The 21,307-nt window shown below is 41.1% G+C and overlaps 1 protein-coding gene across 2 annotated transcripts in view; it reads left to right on the top strand.

Annotated features, from left to right (window-relative positions):
* Positions 1 to 21,307, top strand: part of LOC115576750 (beta-1,3-galactosyltransferase 1-like) — a 101,208-nt gene that overhangs the window by 1,138 nt on the left and 78,763 nt on the right. The gene's annotated exons all lie outside the window — the stretch shown is intronic.

Raw genomic sequence — 21,307 nt, 5'->3', positions numbered from 1 at the left:
CTTTTGTGCCCACCTTGGCTTTCAACCTTACAACGCCGCCTGGGTCGTTAATACCTGCAGCCCTGCCAAATTCTCTCATTTGAGCCTGTGTGCTGGCCCATGACCAGATACTGATATTGTGAGCGCAGGGGAGGGAAAATGTTCCATTTAATTTCAGAAACGTCCCAGAGTCCCCTCCATTCATCTCTCCTGTGACGTGAAATACAGTGGTTTAATCTCAATTAGGCAGTGGCATATCAAAACGGGTACCTCACACGCGAGTGATTTCGAGATGATAGATATGAACATGGGTTTGGAGGTCTAGTTTGAGGTGATAAAGGAACTGTATTTGGGGTAAAAAAAAAAGAGCACAAAGAAGATGTTAATTGATTTCAGCTTGCTTGACTTCCTTGTCTGTTTTTTTTTTTCTTTCTCTTGGCAGGCTACACATGTGTGCAAAATCTCAGTTTGATAAGGAGTCATTTTCTGTCACTAAAGCGCCGACAAGTGTTCCGATTTAGAAGCTATTTCCAGAATTAACGTCCTTTAGATCACGGCTAATGTGCTCCTCATCACACCGCAGCTGCTAGTCTTTTAAAATATGATTATGATAATGATCGTGGGTCAATAAGTCCCCGCTGCAACACTGTAAAGAGCCCTGCAGAATTTCCCTCCTTAAGACGCCTTAAAGCTCAAAAAAACACCCTTTTTTTTTAAGGCCGTTGCAGTAGTAAATAACTAGTAAACACCTGTGAATCACAACCCTTACATATATAAATAGAGTGTTTATGTGTGCTCTCTTGTGAACTACGTTTTATTGACATCCTGCGAGAGGAAGCGGGCCCCTGGGTGTGCATCCAATAAGATGGTTTTAACTCATTTAACCCCTGTGTGTGTGTGAAGGCATCCTGCCTGTCAGAGTTTTTCGGAGATAGCGTGACACACAGAATTGATCTTTTGAAATATTCTGCATTAAGTAATTTGACGGCGAGACGCAGAATAGGAAATTGAACGCTTTTTTTAGGGCCGAAATGAATCTGCGAGAAGCCCTCAGGCCGGAGCAGATTCTCTTATAATTACATCATATTTTTGTCCTGGAAGTGATTGGAATTCGATTTACGGTGCAACACCGCGCCGCCGGATGAGATAAACTGTATGTGACAGTGATGAATGGCCTTTGTAAAGAGCGCAATAGAAAAAGTGTATTACAAACCAGCTTATTAACTCAGCGCACTTAAGCTTTTTCCGCTGCGTCTCTTGTCAACACAAGTTAAAGGGAAAATCTGTCAGTTAGTTTGCAGCTTGTTGCCATCATGCAACATTTCTGTGCCCTCGAGGAATATGCTGTTTTTTCAGAGTCTCTTTTACAAGCTGCTCCTTTACTTTTAGTTGAATTGAGCTTGTCACCGCCATGCTGTTCATCATCAGGATTTAATGTCAGTCACTCAAAATCTTTTGGCATCAACATTCAACCATCATGCAGAGGGGAATCCATCATAGAGGAGGAAGAGATATCAATTTCTCTGCCGAGTAAGGGGGCACGGCCGCAATCATTGTTTGGCCCACATGTTCATGGACTGGTTGGCGGGACAGATATGTGGGGCTGATATGACCAACTGTGATTGACATCATCAGGTGGGAAACATAGGAAGTCATAACCAGAAAAGAAAAATAAATTACAATGCTTCCTCTTTGGGCTGACCATGAAAGGATGATGGATGACTTTAGTTTTTCCCTCTTGGAAGCATGTACCTGTGCAATGTTCTCTGCAACATGTAAATTCTCAATTTTTCTGTGTTTGCCACCAGGTGGCTATCTGACTGAATGATTGACAAAATGGTAAATAGTTGACAATTCATCATGTCAGTAATACGCTATTATGCCTCCCAGGGGTTTACTTCCAAGACATGCCATACTCTGCCTCTGAATGTCTTGCTTCTGTTGTCTGTATATGACAAAACCCTTGCGGTCCTAATACTCTGTGCTAAATCCATCATGTTTTCCGGCGAGAGACGGAAGGTGTTCGTGGGTCATGATGATTTTACTGTATAATCACGCCACAAATGAGACGTATCCTAACTGTATGTTCAGAGGTTGTCTGGTGTTAATGGGTTGCGTCAGTGTTTTTCTTATGGCTGGTTTGTAAAACATACTGCCAGTGGCAGAGGCTGTCGCGGCTGTAGTGTCTCTGGGCAAGTTAGCGGCAGGGCATGGTCGGCATAGTCCAGAGACACTCTGAGGAGTGGGCAGCTACCTGGGCAGCTATAGCTCATTAACTGCTGTTTCAGATCTGCAAGAAAAACAGAACAACCAGAGCTACATTATGAGTTCACCGTTTGAGTCAAGCGTAGAGAACACAGCCAACAAAGGCAACCAATCAGAGGCAGAATAGGGTCAGTCTTGCAAGAAAAGCAGTGCATATCCCTGAACCAGTATCACAAAGATAACCTACTGTACTCTGCTCTCAGTGTTTTGTATTCAGGCTTCACACACTCACTTTTTTATACTTTTAATGTGTTCACTAACAATGGGCTGAACTGTCATTTTTATTTTCATTTGAAAGAAAGTGCAATTTTCAAATTACAGAGACCGTGATTTATTTTAACTCACATAATTAACAGTGTTTTAGCCAGCTATATCAAATGAAAGTGTAAGATGGCAGCTGTGTATTTCTCCGGCTCTAAAGCTCATGTTAATTATGCGAGCTGAAGAAACAACAAAAAAAGAAACTGCTGGCTGTTGTCCAGTTAATGAGCTCTCTCCATGCCAGTGTCTATACGTTTAAGCTGTGGAAAGACACATTAATCTGTAACACCACTGTACGACCGCCTGCGGACTGTTTCTGTAGCTCTATCAGGGACCAACAGTGTGGCGACTCTGGGAAATGATCTAACTGATCATTTAGGTTGTAATACCTGCTGTGAACATTCATTTAGCTGCCTTCTCAGCCAATAAGACGCGATTAGACATCTTTGAGTCATTTTAATATTTTGTTACTTACAAATGTTGACTTCAGAATCGGTTTGCTAAGAAAAAGTTCAACAAAACTGAACAAATAACATAAATATTTACCTGCTGTGTACGTACAATATGTAGGTGAAAATCATAAAGATGAACCATAAAAACTGAACGAGTCACAAACAACATACAGTGGCCTTCATCAGTCAGTCTGTTTAAATTGCATGCAATGTGCAATGATTGCACAGTGAAAGAGTGCTGGAATACATACTGAATTATTCATGTATAAAGGTTTCTCTACATACATGAAGTAGGTGGATATGTACAGTATTTGCACATGAACATGTCTGTATACAGCATGCTTTGATTTATATGTCACACTGATGATATGTAAATGAAAAGAAGGGATGATTTGTTGGGAGATTTGCTGAAGGGTGAAGGGTTTGGGTTGAATACTGGATTTGAATTTGATTAACTGCTATCGAATCCCATCCCAAGCCAAAGATGGTTTTGTGAAACAGGAAACACCACCCTTTACCATTCTTGATAAAAAGTTAATATAAAAAAGTTGAGAGTGTCTTTATACTGTTCATAAAAGACCAACCAAGTGGACAGTATTTTTGCTTCTTAAACATTGTAGGTGACGACTTTCAAAAGCTCTGAACGTCTGGGATTCAAAGATTTGGAACAAAACATCCTGTCAGTCTCTTAAACTGATGTTAATGTTAGCTTAAAGGAACAACGTTGAACATTTAATTCAAAAATGTCTCTTCAGTCATATTCTGTGAGCAGAGGTGTGGAAATTGCATACGTGGTAGAAGGTTCTGCATCATGGAATGACGGAGAATAATCAGAAGTTTGCAGCTTATGATGATTGTCGATTTTCCGGCCTTGGCTGGACAATGAAGTTGTTCAGTAGGAATGCAAAATAAAGCAATATGTTGTATTGATAGTCGGCTGCCTTAATAATTGATTATTAGTTAATCATTAGTATTACGGAAATGATGTTGGAACCACTGACATGAGCTGTGTTTGGTGCAAAAGTTGGCTCATTCTAATTGCGGAGCTCCCGTCTGTCACTGTTCTACAAGAGGCCCAACAAAATCCGACCCATATTGAGGCTATCACATGGCTGAAATGTAATAATATCAGTTTTGTTTTGTGGGTCACACAGATGCTGGTATTGAAAGGACAGCTTTTAATAGTGTAGACCGTTACAGTATGATTTCTAAAGGACTTTCTAAATAAAATGTGTATTTACAGACTGTGTGCGGCATAAAATCAGATTGTCGTTATTTACAGAATGAAGGCACAAGGCCAATTATTGCCTGACCTATTTATTAAAATGATAATAGTTTGTTATCCTCTTATGGACTACAAATTTAAGCAGCTTTAGTGCAGAGCTGCAGTGAAAGAGTGAGTGTGAAGCAGTGTGAAGTGTGGTGCTACTGTGATAACTACATACAGGTGAGCACAATTGATCATTTTTTTGTAGAAAGTTAGTCGAGTTTACTTCGAGTCTTCTCTCTGACTGTCTGACTGTCTGGGTGGATGTCAGCAACAAGGAAATGCATTATTTTGTCTGATTCTGCTTGGTGCAATCATATATTGCGCAGTTGAACACAATTACAGTCCTGTATTTTTATTTATAGTCAATAATTGCAATTTAGATAGCAAGCGCACTATGTGCATCAATGCTAATGTCCCTCCTTGAGCAGCAGGAACCTATAAATGCTCCCCTGTTGAAGCACCCTTGAACATCTCTCCAGGAGGCGCTGGAATCGTTGACCCTGACCTTTTCCTGAGGCGGGGCTTACGGAAAGATCAATTCCCTCAGCGGGTTCATTGTTATTCACTTTCTCTTCCTCCTGAATAATAAATGACCCAAATTGTTCAATTTAATGACAACTTAAGAAGGCAACTCAGTGGAGGAGAGAACTGTCCATTTGCCCGTTTTCATGCAGAATTAACGGTTTCTGTGTAACAACTCATAATTTACAACGCATTAGATTTTACGAGTGTCTGGCTACACTGTAATTACTGATAGGAGGAGGCTGTAACTTGGAAGGCTGTCATCTTTTATAAGGTCTTGTGTTCTGCCCCGCTGTGGCTGTAGGATTCCTCTCTGATTCTTCTCTTTCTCCGAGGGTATTCATGGTTTCACATTGATGTGCTCTGACCTATGCCGTTCCTCCACGCCGCCTCCCTCTCTTGCCCTCTCTGTGGAGAAGGGTTTGGAAGGCTACACAGGCATCTTTGTGTTTCATCATCGAGCTAAGCTACCGCGTTGTGATCATGCCTGCGAGTGCTGTCCAAAGTTTATTGGATCATTTGATAATCTCGTTGGCCGCAGCTTAGCCACACGTGTCCCCAGCTCTGCGTGCGACTTCATAGGCACCGATATGATAGATTCTTGTCCAGCGACGCCGTGCTGTGATCAGTCCGTTCAGCACCAGAAACAGTCTGGCTGTTTGTTATTATGTCTGGTTGTGCTCACTGGATTTGTCACATGTCACAGTTAGAATAATAGCCAAGGAGAAACCAAATACCACGTGTTGTCATCCATTTTCCTTCCTGTGTTTACAAAAATGACAAATGATGAGGCATGAAAAAGTAATAAGCTGTTATTATCCAAAATGCTCAGCAGGCACGCGTCTTCTCTTGTTCTACTGGAGAGAACAAAGCAGAACAATGTGAACAGACTCGCCCAAAACAAAACCACAGCCTCTTCGGTGCATTTCAGGCTTGATTTGGATGGCGTTGTCTGTTCCTGATAGGGAAGGGTTCCATATTATATGCTCATTTTCTTGTTCGTACTTTTATTTGTGTGTCGATGAGAAATCATTTATGTTTTTTAATGTTCAAATTTTTTATTTTTTTTTGTGACCGTACTGTACTTAGGGAAGTCCTGACGGCTTGTTTAAAGGTGATCTTTTTGTAGCCTGCTGTGTACATTTCTACATGGATCGAGTGTTTTAATACTTTCACAATATTTTTACACGCTTCATAATAAGAAAAAACAAACAGGCAATGTCACCTAATGCTACCCCCACATTCAGCAATGTATTCTGTCCAGCGAAAACGTGATCGAAATGCTTATTACATTCCTTTCCTATTGAACAGATAATCGAAGGTTTACACCACCCCCCTCGATCTGATTGGGCCAGATCAAGTCAGTCTCACCTGATTGAAGTGGTTACATGAGGCGTTTCTATTCTGACAAGTCTGATTATCAGAGTACGCTTTGAATTTTCTCGCGTAATTCTCACTGAGGCTCAGAAGCACCAGAAATGAGATTCAGGAAAGCCCTTGTTGGAGGCCGAATAACTTTTTTTTTTTTTCTGCGCGCAGCTCAAAGAGTCACGACAGCTCATTTGTGTGATGGTAGTCGTATCACATAGCTGGTCAGGGGGCAGGCACAACAAGGCAGTGCGAGCTTCATGCCGCTCCCCCGCATCCTGTTATCTCATACCCTACCAGCTGTGGCTACATGTTGGCTGCCATCGCCTTCCCCATTTCCACACGCGAGGCTCTGCTGCAAAAGCCTGCTGAGCTCCCCTCCGCCACCACACTTGGCACGGGATGAGTGCAGAGCTGAATCTCCTAGCCCTGTTTTTTTTTTTTTTTTTTTTTTTTATTGGGTTCTGATGACGCTGGTTTGCCAAGCTTGCCCGCTGCGGCTACTCATGCCTCGCAGTCCCTCCCCCCCCTTCGGTCAAGTAGGTGATTTGGTTTTCATTGGAGTGGTCAAATAGCTTGGGGATGGAGGGAGGGGTGAGGACCCTTTCAGCCGTCTCCCTGTGTAACTCTACAGGCTGTTTGGCCTGGGAGAGCACTGAATTTACAGACAGGATACGAGGAAGCTTTGTGTTCGCCGCCTTATCTCTGCCGCCGTATGGCTACCTTGTCACTCTAATTTTGAGGTTGTGAATTGAAAGTTTATGCGGTCCATTATGTTGAGCGTCTTTGGAAACCCTGTGGCTTATGAAGCGCATTCAAAAAAAACATCCGTTTTTAAAATTCAGGCTCCAATAAGAATGCTGTATTTCACAATTAGAGAAAAGACTTTTGGAAAACATTTTGGACAATAGCATTGTGCAACTGCTTTTCCTTTCTGTCTTGCCGGCAAATGCTAAAGAGCAGCATTATAATTTTTCTTTTTTTTTGTCTGATCCCCCCCCTCCTCTCTCTAATCCTCTTTATGGAAGCCCAACATGGTTCCATACTGATATTCATATGCAGCAGGGTTCTTGGGATGAGGAGTCAAAGTCATGCTGTTTCAAGTTCTTTGGCTAAATTAATTATATACGGAGTGTGCAGCTCACTCCTCAGTCACCACAGAAGAGGAGTTTAATTTCATTTGTGGAGGCTGTATGTACATTTTGTGCTATCGGTGTCATTCTGTAGGTGGTGTTCATATCTTGCTGTATGCACCCATTTGATTAATGGTGTGTTTGACTTGGAGGCCTCATTATAAAGAACTACTGTGTGTGCACATCCGACAAGAGATCAATAATCTCAAACTAACTAAATGCAAGACCGGTTATTTCAGGTATGTTTGACGCATTTGATGCATGTTTAGATATCTTTTTATCCTTTGAGGCCTGTATTTAAATTTGACATTTGCCTCTCAAGATGATTGTGATTGCGATTGATTTCGAGGGCGGGCAGATTTAATGTGGAGCAATTCTGATCCCCGTCTTATCCCAGTTGGTCTTGTTAACCGCCTCGGTTCTCATAAGTAAGAGGAAAACTATATTTACATGAAACTGACGGAGCAAGATAATAAACTTGGACCGAACAGATGTTTCCTATCAAACCGTTGATGGCAATGCGCTCCTGCTAATGAAGTGAAGCTGCAGTTAAACGTATGCACACAGTGGGATGATATCCAGACGCCTTTATCCCTGTTGAGGCTGTAACGGTCGGATTCATGTCCATATTCCACTTCATGTGTACGTGAAGGTTCTTGTGCTATTTTTTGCGCTTCACGCTGTTGAAACATGATTGCAAAGAGGGGGAATTTCTCCCAGGAAAGTTTGAAAAACAGCTTTATATGCAGCTGAATTTTCTTTATTACTTCCACCGAGAGAGCTTCAATATTTAGCGGGGCTGCAACTGCATCAATAAATCTGCCAGTTATTTTTGTTTGGGCTATAAAAGTAGCCATAAAAGTAAAGTTTTGTTTGACCCAACAGTCCAAAACCCGTAGCCCCCCAGTACACTATCACATAAGTCAGAGAAAAGCAGAAAGTCTTTACATGTAAGAAGCTGGAAATGATAAATAGCTCATCAAAACAGATTGAAATCAATTTCCTGTTGATCAAGTCATATCTTAATCAGCTAATCATGTGAACTCCAATTTTCTCTTCTGCTTGTGTGTTTGACAAATTTGTAGAGTTGTTCCAAAGCATTTTAAGGAATCTGAACCTGCTCATCAAATTGGAATAATTTAAATTTTCTTACCAAATTGCAGGCGGTAGTTTTTTGGGGGAAGATTAGAGACGTCTCATCTCTGAAATCTATTTGCCTTTCACTGCATATTCTGTCTCTGCCTGTGACATTCATTAACCCGTGCTGTCCCGCAGGTAAAAACAACACACTGGAAATAATATTCATTCTACTTTTTCATTCAGCAAATGTCAACGCAGAGAATCTTTTGCATGCAGGATGCACTTAACGTTACCTGAAGGTGAAATTGTTTTTGCACTTCAACAGGCCACAGAATCTGACGGGTCGCAGATTACAGTGTAACACAGACTGTAGGCTGAAAGCTGAGCACCCATCCTTCAGTTTGTAAAAGATTACACACAGAGGTTAGATACATTTTAAACAGGAATCAGCTTTGTTATACTTTAGGTAGTATTTGCAAATTGTATTTTAGGACTACAGATTGTATTTCTGCTCTGATCAAACTGTCAGAACTAGGCTGCATTTATAATCTATAAACCAAGATTTTGTTACTGCATTGCCTATTTCTTACCTAAATGCTTTCGGAAACATATTTTAAGCATAGAATTCAGTAAAGTGGCTGCCATATTAGCACTGTATTGTGAAAAGCAAAAACTTGCCTAAAGTGTTTTCTAATTTTTCACACTGTTTGAATTGGTGCACCAAACTTTTTCATCTGGATGCACCAGGCTGTAATTTAGGTACACCCAGCAACACATTTTCATTTAATTCTTTATGTAAATGATTACATGTTTTAATTCATTTAAATTACACTCAACAAGAAAGTGCGATAACCTCAATCTGGCCACCTTTCGTTGTGGGTTTTCAACCTTTGAGCAGAAAGGAATACCACCGGTCGTCTCTCTGTTTTCTCTAGTTGTTATTTGTGTCACTGCTACAGAAATGCAAGGGCCACCTTTCAGCTGTGAAAACCTGTTTTAGCCAGCATCCTTGTTATTCCCCTCTTTGTTGCAAATACCCTTCTACAAATAGTGCATTTGGCAGTTGCGTGTTTAACTCTGGTGAAGTCTGTCTGTCCACTCAATGGAACATGTCATTTAAAGTGGCCATGTTGAGTTTGGTTAGCTCCTGTGCTGCTGAGTTAGCGTGACACCAGCTACATTTTCATTGCATATGCCTGTAGTGTCCGAGAGAGAGTCACTGACTGACTGTCCGAAACAGATTGTGAATGAAAGATTCAATAAGATCTTTGAGCCATAACAATTAAAATGATATTGGTCTGATATCTTAAAGGAGAACTTCGGTCGATTTAAACATGCAGCTTCATTGCTCAAGCTACCCTTGACTTGCCAGCACCGAAGACGCGAACACATTTGGTCCAGCCATTACAGAGCTCCGTGAACGGAGACTTAGCATTGAATGCTAACAGCATGGGGTCAGAACTTTGCACTGTGTTTTAAGCATCTTAACATGCTCCACATCTCACACCAAAAGTTATGCAACATCAGCAGACACCTTAGCACACAGCACTGTGGCGTGTATGACTCAAACTGAATAAAAAAGTAGTTAAAACAGTGTGTTTGTGCAAGCAGCTACTTACCTGTTTGTTGACATCCGTGTGTTCCGGTAGCTAGACCAAACTAGTCGATCTGTCGAGCGTGCACTTACTCCCTCACTGGCGGAGACGGAAACGTAATCCAGCATTTTCGTGTTTCTGTTCATAATATACATGTCCATGTTACAGCCTGTCATGAGCCATGAGCCTTACAATAGCCTGTTAAGCCTGTTAAGTGCACGCTCGACGGATTGACTAGTTTGGTCTAGCTACCGGAACACACGGATGTCAACAAACAGGTAAGTAGCTGCTTGCACAAACACACTGTTTTAACTACTTTTTTATTCATTTTGAGTCATACACGCTACAGTGCTGTGTTGTAAGGTGTCTGCTGATGTTGCATAACTTTTGGTGTGAGATGTGGAGCATGTTAAGATGCTTAAAACACAGTGTAAAGTTCTGACCCCATGCTGTTAGCGTTCAATGCTAAGTCTCCGTTCACGGAGCTCTGTAATGGTTGGACCAAATGTGTTCGCGTCTTCGGTACTGGCAAGTCAAGGGTAGCTTGAGCAATGAAGCTGCATGTTTAAATCGACCGAAGTTCTCCTTTAAAGGGGCACTATAACTACAGTATTAATGAGGGAATAATATAAAAAAAAAAAAAAAAATTCCCCATAACTGAATAAATAAGCTGTTCTCAGAGGAAAATAACAGGTTCCGCTTAATACAAAGTTATGTTCACAGTCTAATCTTAACAACAAGCTGCAAGAATAAAATCTATTATATATTATATTTGGAATTTTTGGACCCCTGTATGCTCTTAAAGCGTTCATGCTCAAAGATACAACACATACAGCAGTGGAGTGTGTAATAATGCCTGTGCTGTGTCCTCAAAGTGGTTTGTCTTATTTATTCTTTTCTTGCCCGGGAACAGCTGTGAGGGAGGCCTTCAGAGGTCAAATAACAATGAGTTAAGCTGTCTGAAATGATAATAAGAGAAGACTTTTATTCTTTGTTCGATTTTCTATCTTTTATCATCCCTACCTTAGAGTGTTCCATGAAAAATTGGAGTACATGCACTTGTTCAGATGCAACCCGTCATCTTATATGTATACATTTCTTTATGAGGCCCAGTTTGGACTCTGTGAAGATGGTGAATATGTGCGGTAGAGAAAGGTGAAACAAGTAGGCAACGATTTTGATACAGGATCATTCATTGTCTGAATTTATAGATCATCACTTTTTCTTTCATTCTCAATGCAGCAAACACAATGACCACTTCCTTTTCGAAAAAAAAAAGAAGAAGGAACAAGTGTTACAATACGGATTTGGACGTAGATTACAATGGCAACGGTTGAATCTTCAAAACATTTGGGTCAGCCGTACATTGAAGTTTTTTGAACATTAAAAAAAAATCTCTCCTTCCCGTTCTTAAAACTTTAATGTCTTCTTGCAGCTCTTTGATAGCAAATAAAATATATAAATATGAAAGAAGACATTTGAAGTGATCAGCTTGGGCTCTGGGATATTATGACAGCCAATTTTCACCATCTTCTGACATTTCTTTAGACAAAAAGATTAATTGAAAATTAATCTGCAGCCCTTTTGGCACATGAAACAACAAAACAGCAGTGAGTAGATGTGTGTTATGATCAGCACTAAAGCTCATGTGGCTGAGACCCTGACAAATGAAAAGCAATATTGGGAGTATATCTGAGCAAGTGTGCACAGTCAATTTCTCTTTCCTTATTTATTGCACCAGGCGTAGTTTATTTGTTGTTTGACTGTACTCTCAAAGAGGCGAGGAAGAAAATAAAAACAATTCTTCCCCCTGAGCACCACGGAAGACATGGGGATAGAGGCAAAACACATTCAAGGTTTGTTTGGTGTAATCATTTCTTGGAGCGTGTTTATTCTCAGGCATTCGGGGCAATGTTTTGTTATTTTTGTACTCTAGGCAAGCGATGCACGCGCTTATCTTTCCCGGAAAAGCCTGTAAATATGTTGCGGAAAGATTTAAATACCGTATGTAGCGCTCCATTAGCCGCTGAATTTTGACTGCAGACATGCTTTTGCAACATGAATGCGAGGTCGCGAAAAATGATAGATGACTCGCGTGGAGCTGGAGCTCTAAAGATCCTTTTATCTGCTCAGATTACTTCAGGAATGTCTGTCTTATCTGGTCGCCTTCACAGGAAAAAAATAATGGGACTGGGCCACGCTGTTTTGTGTTCTGCTGAGATGCACACTGCGTCCTCTCTTGTACGTGAACCCGATGCATTTTTCACAATGCGGTTGATTACATTCTCGGGATGATTCTTCATATTTAATCAGCTTCAGGCTCCATGGGTTTTTACTTACACAAGAGTGGACATTAATATGCAGTGAATCTACATCACGGACATGCATGTACTGTTTGCATTCACAGTTAAGACTTTGGGGGAAGATTTTTTTTGTTTGTTTGTTCCTGATATTGACAAAAATTGTGTTGATCAGTTCTTTCTTTTATCTTCTTTCGGTTTCATCTTCAGATAACACTTCATAAAGAAAATTGACTGAAAAACAGCGAATGCTGCAACAACAATGAATATCATAATTGCACACAAAAGCATCAAAACAATGATACCGCAACAATGCTGTATAAACTCCATTTCCTTCATGTTGATTCATACTGATTGGATGTTCGCCCGCTCAGAACAGCTCAGCAGGTGATCTTATTGCTCGGATCATTTTTCATTCATTCATCACTGTCAACATCCGTCTCGCCAGAGGGGAAAAGCAGCGCTGGCTCGATCGCGGACACCTGGTGACCTTTCCGAGCAAGACTCCGCCAGGGGGGAAAACATTGTCGCAGAGTCGTTTCATTCAGCAGTGTCATCGCTGTTGCGTTGTTGCCGTGTCATCCCTGCTCCAACATGTCATAGAGAGCAACAACACGTAACTCATAGTCACAGACAAATTCACCTGTTATTATATAGAGAGAAACCAGGACAGACTGTTTCACCTTCATCTGTTTGCTGCTGCCCTGACAGCTCGCCTATTCACATTGAATATAAACAGCCCCTGTGTAATGAACCAGGGGATGATAGCCCTGCTTTGCAGTTTGTAGGATTGCAGCTCGGACTCCCTACAGCCTCCGAGATGTGTTTGATGTGCTGTGACGCCTAAAGATGCCATAATAGTCCTGCAGGTTCAAAGCAGAGCGCACAGATGTCCCCATGCATGCCAAATAGGACACATAGTAGAAATGTATGGCAGTGAGCTACAGTTTAGCAGCCATGTTGTCCAGCACTGATGATGAAAAGCTTGGCTGTTGATACATCATGTTCAATAGAAATATGTCTACAGCTACTACTACAGCTGCCGTCTAAATGATAAAATAATAGTACATACCCACCCAGTCATGATATCAACGTAACTGTTGATTCTTTATCAATAAAATCTCATTGTGTTCATATTTTGTGAAAGTACCTTTAATCCACAATATTGCCACAATATCAATATTGAGGTATTTAGTCAAAATATTGTGAGATATGATTTTGCCCATATTGCCCAGCCTTATTCAAGACATTTTCAGTCCCAACCAAAGTGATGGACTGACCGAATGACAGGCGTACAGACTGACATTGCTGTCCCTGGAGCTATGCTGCTAGCACCTGTCTTCTGGGGCTTCAGTTTCATTGTTATTGTGCCAATCACGCCGTGCGCTCATGTTCATAAGCTAGCCCAAATAAAGAAAAAACTACCTCAGCTCAGCTGTAGGTCCGTTGTTAGGGGGAATGAGATTGGTCTAATACAGTCTAGAGGTATGTCAGACTGTGTTATGAGTGTCTGCAGCACTGTGGTGAAAATGTGGCGACACAGTAAACAAGCTTTGGCCACAGAATTGGCACTTCCATGCAACAAGGGATGCGGAGGAGTGCGACTCTGACTCAGCTTGTCTGTGGCTGCCAAAGCTCTAAATCGACCGTCAGTGTCTCACTGCGCAAAGCTATTGTTTTTGATTGATGACCCAAGATTCCATCATGTTTTTGTCAACTTTCATCTGGGACAGCTCCAAATCAGTCGAGTCGAAGCCTTTTGGGCATCTTTGTTATCTGGGACAGCTGTTAATACCAAGCATGGTTGGCATCTAGAAGTTTGACTTGACAAACACCCAGGCTAAGAGAAAGAAGCCGTAAAGTTTTTGTGTATGCTCCTCCTTTCGTCTTATCTGGTTTAACTGTGAGCGCACCCCTTTTCATCTGACTTTTATGACTTATTTTAGTGTTTCCATGATGACAGTGGGCTTTCTGGGTCCCATGATGTAGCGTTATTACCCCCTTCCATCACTGAATCTGTGGCAGTAGGCCTGCCATTTCCTGTGCATTCATCACCATTAAGAGAGCAATCAGTGCTGCAGAAATCAGCTCAGGCTATAGGAAGCATGCAATGTAGATGGCAGATCTAGATTCAAGCCCCCTCCTCCTCCCCAATCACCCAATACCCCACCCCCCCCATCCCTTTATCGAGTGCTATGATCTATTGAAGGAGAAAGCGGAGCAGTCGTCAAATAAAAAGCAATAACTCTGCGGCGGTGCAGAAGGAAATCAGTAGGCAGGCGTGTCCTAGCAAGCCAGACAGTCACCCTCCCCAACTCAGCCATGTATATGGACATACGTTCCTCATCCCCACCCCCCTGCCTCACCCGCCCTCTGTTGCCGCCGTCTCACTCAAGTTTATCATCAGCTGCTCCGCGTAGATGGCTTATTGCCTTTTCCACCCTCATCTGTCCGCCTGGCTGAAAAGGCCTCCCAGGAAGAGATTAGCAATCCAATAACTCGTGGAGCATCCACCTCAGCAGCAGGTGCTCCCCAGTGTGAATGCTGATGAGAACAGCCAGGACTCTATAATAACAGGCCAGGCAGTATTTGCTAACAGCAAGCGGTCTCCCAGAAGCCTTGACCTGCTGGTGATCCTAACTTGTTGTTAAGTTATAGCAGGTTTCAGTGTCATTGTCTATGTATGTATCTTTTTGTGGAAATTGAGTTGGTTGTGTCCCATTGGTGAACCCAATTAAAGTAGCTAACAAATATCTCTAACATGCTGAATAAAAATGTAGTGAAATGTTTTTTCATTTTGAATAGTGGAACAATTAAACTAGGTTGGGATTTTGCGCTGCAGTTAAATCTTTCAGTTGGGATTTGAATGCATATAATGTCAGCAAAATAATTGCTTGATAATTACTGATTATCACGCACCTCAATTATGACATGAATTAGTGACAATCAGTCAAATTAAATGTAAGACCAATGACACCCAGCCTGTGGGATAATAAAAGATTTATCTCACATGTGTAATCCTCTGACTGCTTATGTGATGCACTGTGTCACTGTTTGGTCCAATCGCCCCTCTCCCCAAGCCATTCAAATAGTGCTAACACTATACAGGTAATGGCAAGCAGTAAAGAACAAGATGATGTGGATATTTACTTTGCTTTCAGTAATAATCAGCATTTTGGAAATACTTTGGAGAAAAGAGAACAGATGGGACATTATGAGATAAAATATCCATCAAACATGACAAACCTGGGCATCTGACTCAGCAGTCCGCTAACTTGTTGCTTTCACTATGACAATATTAGCTGTTCTGTTTCAACAAAGTTAGACTGAAAAAACATGCATGCAGGCAAAAAGAAAAAAAGAAAGAAATTAATGGTTTGAATTAATTGGATTCAAATGGAATGCATGTGTTTATGTGTTGTTTTTTTACATTGCCAAATGAACAAAATAGAGGGAGGCAGGTTCTACTGTAACTGATCGCGTTAAACGGACATATGATGTTGTCTCCAATAATCGATCATCAATCACAGGCCCCTAAATACAAACTGTATCGTGGCAGACTTTGTAATATCATGTGCTGTTGTCCAAAGAATCAATTAATATTTTATCACGTTGAAACTGGTTCTATACACCCATAGTTTTTTTGTCGGTTGCCATTGGTCGGCTAAATTCCTTCTTCTCATATTTATTTTTCTTGTGGTGTTCCTCAAGGGTCAGTTCTTGGCCCAGTACATTTCTCATCTACAAGGTACTCCTGATCAAACTATTTACTATCTAGCACAATACTCAGATGACATGTGATGATACCCAGCTGTACATCCATCTAAAACTCAATAACACCAGTCCCTTTAACCTCAGACTAGAATATGCTCTAACTTCTAGCTCAGCTTTAGAACTCCCTACTGAACCGCTTGGATGTGTTAAGTCTGTCTTCTCCTTTAAACATCGCTGCAAATCAAATTTTATGCAAAGTCTTTTTATGACCCAATTTACAATGTTTTTTTCCTTTTATTGACTCATGCTTTATTGTTTGAACTTTTATATTCTTTTATGCTTAGTTCATTGTGCCTTGCTTATGCTTTTGTAACTCACTCTCTGGCTCTGTAGTTAACTGTCACCTGCGGTTTTATGGAGCTGAGGCAACATTTTTTATTGTGTTGTTTTGTTGTTCATTTTAATAGCCCTTCGGTGTACTGTAAGAACACTTGTAGAAGTGTCTTCAATGTGATTTTGAAAATAACCTGTATGAACTTGAAATAGAGAAAATAAAGACAATGTTCACCTCTTACTTTACACAATCTCTGCAGTGTTATTTATTTTTTAATCTTATCTTTATCTTTTTTGTAGAAAAAGTTGGCGATTTTGTGAGCTAGAGTCATATAATATGTAAACAGTGGTGTGTTTATCTTCAGCTCTACACCCCTAGCTATCCGAGCTTCTCCCTTACTTTATTATACCTGCTTCTGTTATCAAGCCTCCAACAAAACACTGCACAAACACAAACTCAGCACAAAACAAACTGGGGGGGGTGTATTTTCTTTTTACGGCGAACACAAAGGGACTAAAACACCCTATAGTGTAACTGCAAGTCCATAAATCCCCTCTGGCTCTCTGCTGCAGGGCGCGCAGTGAATTTACGCGCTCTGCTTGTGTTATCTGTAGTTTGTGTTTTCTTCAATTTCACGGGGGCTTGTGTTTCATGATAAAGAGTCAGTGGGAGTCACTTTCTCAAGGCCAACTAAACGTGATAGGCCAAACGCACGGTGTGGTTATAATGTGTGAATCATGGTGGAGAGTGGCTCGTTTCTCAACTCCCGGCAGTCATCTGTAAATGCAAAAGAGGCTGCTTCTCATAAACTGATTGCAGAGGTCAACTGGGATTATTTTTAGAATGGAACTGTAAAACTTCTTGGAAAAATAAGATTGGCAGTCGCACTCGATTGAAGTCGGTTTTCTCCTTATCGTCTCCACGGCTTTCAACCCACCTGTCGTCAGCGGCGCACAGAGATCTTGTGTTTTCCCAGGTGCTGCAGGAATAATTCAAAGTATCTATTTTTGATAACCGTTTGCAGTCTAAATATCAGCGACGTAGGGAGAGAGAGGGAGATGAAAAGAGAAACAATGATAAAGGGGCTTTTGGATGTTTGCCATCTTGAGTAAGAGAAAGGGCAGGCAGAGTGGTGAATGGGAGGCACAGGTGCAATAAAGGATCTTCACTAATTGAGTGAAGTACAGGAGCCCAGGAGGGACAGACCAGGTGTACAGATACTAGTCAGGGTCAGCCGAGGTCCACAACAAACGAAGAGAATCCTCCCCTTCACTGTTCTCCTGTAATTGCGGTTAGCCTAATCTGTCCCCCGGCTTCCTGTCTGTGAGGAAAAAAAAGAAAACGTGCAGAGAGCTAAGCAGTCATCTGGCACGAGCCTCGCTACATCGGCTTGGCATTCAGCAGCCTGCAAGATGAGGAACAAATGAAAACTGAATTACTAGGCCTGGAGATTAATGGAGAAAAATGAAAATGGATGGATTGGACCGTACGGAGACGCCAGTGTTACAGGTGTCTTGGGAGCAAAGACGGATGCCAGGCTTCAGGCTTTGGCACCCAGAGGTTCCTCGTGTTCCAGCAAATGATAGGCCTATGTCATAATAAAACAGGCTGCTGAAAAGTAGCGTGATATTAATTGCGACAGGCATCTCCTCCTCCTTCATCTGCAACCAGTGAAAGCATGTCTTCCTAACAAAGAGAATCATTCCAAAAAGAGTTTCCTGTCATTGTAGCTTGAATACATACTATATCTGCTAACGCTGGAAAAGAGAAGCATTGTGCTTTTTCTGACAGAAGACAGAGAGTGATTGGCTGCTATTTAATCTTTTTTTTTTTTTTTTAGCTTTATTAACTTCATTTTATTGTATTAACCCTTGGATATAATTCATTTGCTCACTTCTTTGGCCTTCTAGTTTCCAAGCAGGCCAGTGAAAAGTACAGCCTAGCCAATACTGGATTTCTAGGGCTGATACTAATATATATTTAATATAAGGGAGCAATCCGACAATGAACACAACTATTTTTATATAATGGTCCCTCAAATGTAGTTTTGAAACACTTTAGACTAGAGCTGCATGTTTCGATTATTTTTATTTTCACTTAAGCAGCCCATTATTTTCATGATGAAGCTATGAACCATTTAGTCTTTCAAACAGTGTTTCCCACACGTACAGTTTTCTGGTTTTCAGTGTATATTTGGTGACCCATTTAAGCTTTGTATCACCTATTTTTATTTGTATTAATCAATCCGCGAGAACAACACCATCCGCGTTCTGTTAACAAGGGGACAATCTGCCCTCGCTGTGCTTTTCCTGTCCATTGGCAGCTCTACTTGGATAAGTTTAATAATAAACAATATTGTCCAAAATAACAATAGTGCAATGAAACAGTCATCTCTGTTGGGAATTTAAGAATTAAAATTACACGTCTCGCATGTCGCCAAAATGATATATCTGCGATAGACCAATAACGGCCAATAATACTGGCCAACTGATATATCTGTCGGGCTCCTGTAGAGTCAGCTTTCATGGGATCAATACCAAATTAAACTTAATTGTCACAGGTTTGACATTTGATTCTATTTGTAGACCATATACAGATATTATTTCTCATTCTAATCAATACAGGCCAAAGTTCTAAAATAACAGTCCTCTCCATCTGAAGATCCCATAAGCCCCAGGGCATTTTTTAAAATGTCACTTACACTGTAGATATTGCCTTTATTCAAGGATGGATTAGAAGCAGAAGAATTTGCTTTCTGTCCTTATTAATACAAAAGTCTGAGCTATATGTTCCTAGTGTGCACATTTGCATCCTATTATACATCACAAACTTGTTATCAACAATCCCAGCTGTTATTATTTGTATCAAGACTCCTGAGAATGAATGAATGAATGAATGCTTACAGAAGCCTCAGCAGCGAGGCATCCCCTCTGTGAGCTTTTGGATTATAGATTGGGCCTTTAAAAATCAATGACAGTGTGGTTGTTGGAACAGATTAGTGGCATAATCTCCAGTGTAAATTCCTTTATAATACTCTTTACACTGTATCTCTCAGAAGCAATATAAGGCCCTAGATTAATGCGGCTGCAGCTAATGTTTATCACCATATTTGTTTCCATAGGGCGGCATTGTTGCAATCATTTCAAACCCCTCGCTGTCAGAATTGCTTTCTTTGAAGGTTTCATTAGAGGCTACTACTGAAGTGACATTTTTGGAGGAACATGACATTTTGATCAAATTGATAAAAAGGATTATTTGACAGCCAGGCTCTCAAATAACTCTGCCAAAGCTGTGTCGCTGTGGGAAACTTGTGGCTCAAGGAAAGTAAATTCAAATGTCAGCTTAGCTCCTCTTCTTCAAGACCTGTATAATGCAATGCCTCGCCTCAGTCTCACCTGAAGTTTTGCAAGGCAGATGTCACCATCTGTGGTACGCACACCAGAGCAGTGCCCTCTCCATTTACATTTCTCTGTGTTTATTGAGGTGAGACACTTGCATGCAAGCGCATTTTTCTCCCTCTCCCTGGCTGATTTCCCAGCCCGCTCGGCTGATAGAGGTGAGCCGCCGACAGCCCCAATGGAAGACGAGCCGCGCTCTGTGGGCAACAAGTGCAACGTGGTAATTATGAGAAACGGACGGCAATCAAGCCCGGACATAACTCTTCAAAGCCCACACTGTGTGACATCACAGTTTATATTTAGTGAATTTGTGGGAAGCGGCTCTTTAATGTGAAAAGCTCTCAGTGTGAGAGGGATTGTAGTTCGATTGACAGCCAGGATTTAGAGGCTGAGGTTCACAGAAAGAATCTTTTAGGGATTTTTGGGAAACGGATGAAGCCAGTTTGAAAACATAGTTTGACTCAGCTGTGCCCTCCTTGGTTTAATCAAAGGGAGCGTTTGAGGATTCAAAAATAAAATCTTACTCTTCTGTCAGAGCATACTGATGGGGAGAATATGTCACAAAATAAAACTGATCCACATCTATTCATCCCCTTTTGAATTTTGTATATTTATCCACATTTTACTCTGTCGGGATCAGTGACTTAGTGGTAGCTTCAAAAATGGTAAGCAAAGTGAGCAAATGAATGGTAAACATTTAAGACCAGAGATTTGTTTTAAGTGAGGCTTCCTCCTGAGCTGATTGGTGCATCTTGTTGTATGCTGACAAATCAGTGCATGAGCAGCAATCTCCTTGGTAAAAGTCATGTGCTTCTTTCACCCGACTGTCTGTCCCCATTCACCTCCTTAAGTGAGCTTTGTCGCTCTTCATACTACTACACCTGACTTTCTCCTTTCCTGCCTTAGTTACTATGGTCAAACGAAAACATTGGTCTTTATAAACTGCCTTCACAGTCAGCCTATAAGGTCATTTTTTCTGATGTGGATGGATATTTTCCGAAATTATTATATAATTGATTTCGATAGAACCAGTTAGTGACAAGGTTTATTTAGAGCAAAAGCTGAGTAAAAGTTGCTGCTTTTGATAAACTATTTTCTTGTTCATGAATGTATAGGTCATAATGTATTGCTGAAATCCCACAATTACAGTGAGTAACACACAAATCTTTCACCAGTTAGTTGGAACACTCTTCTTCTTCAACCCTCTTGTTAACTGATAACCTGAGACACCCATTGCCGATCCTCCGCTTGATTTTGATGATCATTTTGATTGATATTCAATTTAAACTGGAAATTGTGACACCCTTACGTGGAACTTACATCTGATGATTAGTTATTTTGACTTGTGTATTCTTTTGCTTCGCTACAGGAAGCCCACTCTTCAGAGCTTTTTAACCTGTCTGCACCAATAGTCATAATGGAAAGCTACACACTGGGATAAAACAGTTTAAGAGTAGGCAAACTGAAAATGCAGAATGTGTGATCTGCATCACCAGTCCCTAACAGTGTGTGCATCCTTTGCCACTACAACAGTACAGCACAACAGTAGCCACAGCAATTAGACCAATCTCAAATGCCTCATTATCAGATGTAATGATACTTCAGTGTGAAGCTAAAAGAGAAACTCTGCAGTGTG

Source organism: Sparus aurata, chromosome 24 (assembly GCF_900880675.1).
Source record: "Sparus aurata chromosome 24, fSpaAur1.1, whole genome shotgun sequence".
Taxonomy (NCBI): Eukaryota; Metazoa; Chordata; class Actinopteri; order Spariformes; family Sparidae; genus Sparus; species Sparus aurata.
This window is presented reverse-complemented; position numbering and strand designations above follow the sequence as displayed.